Genomic DNA, 2500 nt, shown 5'->3' with positions numbered 1-2500 from the left:
CTCAGTGTGCCCTCTGAGCATCTGACAGATTTGTAATACTAAACTTCACTGAAGTCAAGCCCTGTTTCGCGGAGTTAGTGTTAGGATGGGAGACCAAAACAATAAACCCCTCATCAAAAACAGGATGATCTGACCGAAAATACTATTAACGCTAACAAATGCGAACTCAGCAAGGTACAGATTCTGTTAGCTTGCTTTGTGCAAAACAAATATTGATGAAAAAGCAAATAAATATTGATACACAGTTTTCAGAAAGAGCAGAAGGAAGTTTCCCGGACGGTCGATCGAGAATAAAATATTTACGACATGAAAACAACATTAATTTTGAACCTTGAATATAGATCGTTTTCACTGTCACGCAATAAAAAAAATTAATCAAAAACTATCCAGTGCAAAACGCTAAGAAATTGTTATCTTATAGAAGATAAAGAAATAAGACACTTGTCCAAGTTTTAGGCCTCTGCGTTTCCCCAAACTTCAGATATTCGTCGAAATGTTTCGCAGGCCGGAAAATAGTGTAAACATCTGGAACTGACTTTGGCTATCTAGGCGACTGATTATCACTACTGAAAAAACAAGCATTTACATAAGCACTTTTCCTAATGCTCTAACTTCTAAAAGGGCTCAAAATCATGAGATAAGTATATATTTCTCAACAAACTTGATCGTAGCTTTGTGTCACGCACCTACATAATCCGGAAATTCAAAATGCTCTGGTTTCCAAACGAAGCACGCTATTGAGCTGTGAAATTGTCAACAGATATAGATATGCCGCCTCTTATGCCTGATGAGGATAAAAACTTTGGTGGATCTTTAGTTTTAGATTTTGGAAGGTGATGACGTCACGTGAAAACGATCTATAGAATATGAAAAGTTACGATCAGCGACAAACATTTTGGGAGATTTTTGCTACGTTCAAGTAAATTGCAAAATCGAAAGTGACATGGCCGGAATTCAGCAGGCGCCGTGATTAAGTTACCGCGGCATGTTTACTCGCCAAACAGTGAAGCATCTGTGTCAAATGATGGCAAGATACCGGGTTTTTGTAAGTTTCTTTTTCTGTCAAGTGTTATAAAGTTTGACAATGAAATGAGCGAAGTCAAAACAAAGATCACAATCGCCCAACTCTTGTTATTTACTCTCCAAGACACGTACGACGTTATTTATCACCAGGTAATTCCATCATTTTGGAAATAGCAGCTACTTTTTTATTCATCTGCGTCACAAGTTTTCACTGATTTTGGGGCTCATTTTGTTGAAACTCAAGCACGCTTTCAACAGGCCTTTGAACCCTTCCTGCTTACAGAGCAATACTAAAAAACTTCTCGCATATCACATTTCAACCTTAAGCTCGAAAATTCAATACACAACATGATATTATAATTCACAAAGGCAGAAAATACCACAGAATCCTTTTCCAGCGAAAGTTTTATTGAAACAAACAACATATTTGCTCTTAGAGGCGAAAACCTCTTCCTATTTCATTGCGTGCGTGAAGACAAGAAACTCAATTGTGTCAGATTACCTTCTACTTCAGGTAAATACTGCTCACTTTGATTTCGTCTCGACGGGCGATAGATTGTTGTCGAAGTCCAGTACTCGTCGCTTTTGAGATTCATGCCTAGTTTATCCAACTGACTTTCCATTATTGAGCTCCATAAGGGTATATTTTGTTTAAGGATCCACTAAAACGCCATTCGCGTTGCATGACTTTCGACGCCATTGCAGGCTAAGTTAATGATTCTACTGTGTCCACCAGAGAAATCTACGCAGTTCCACTACCCTCTCGATCCTAAGAAAATACGCGCAGAAGGCTCTATCCACAAAGACACCACTTACCAGGGGAGTGACAGGCAAGACTTTTACCGACACGAAAAAAAAAAAAAAAAAAAAAACAAAAGAAAAGAAAAAAAAAGAAAAAAAAGAAAAAAAAGAAAACAAACAAACTAAACGCAGACCTCGACTGGGTTTGCCCATAGGCAACCCAGTAATGAGCCCCAAAATCAGTGAAAACTTGTGACGCAGATGAATAATAAAGTAGCTGCTATTTCCAAAATGATGGAATTACCTGGTGATAAATAACGTCGTACGCGTCTTAGAGAGTAAATTTTGACTTTGCATAAACAAGAGTTGGGCGATTGTGATCTTTGTTTTGACTTCGCTCATTTCATTGTCAAACTTTATAACACTTGACAGAAAAAGAAACTTACAAAAACCCGGTATCTTGCCATCATTTGACACAGATGCTTCACTGTTTGGCGAGTAAACATGCCACGGTAACTTAATCACGGCGCCCGCTGAATTCCGGCCATGTCACTTTCGATTTTGCAATTTACTTGGACGTAGCAAAAATCTCCCAAAATGTTTGTCGCTGATCGTAACTTTTTATATTCTATATTCACGGTTCAAAATTAATGTTGTTTTCATGTCGTAAATATTTTATTCTCGATCGACCGTCCGGGAAACTTCCTTCTGCTCTTTCTGAAAACTGTGTATCAAT

This window comes from Montipora capricornis, chromosome 10 (genome assembly GCF_036669925.1).
Source record: "Montipora capricornis isolate CH-2021 chromosome 10, ASM3666992v2, whole genome shotgun sequence".
Taxonomy (NCBI): domain Eukaryota; kingdom Metazoa; phylum Cnidaria; class Anthozoa; order Scleractinia; family Acroporidae; genus Montipora; species Montipora capricornis.
This window is presented reverse-complemented; position numbering follows the sequence as displayed.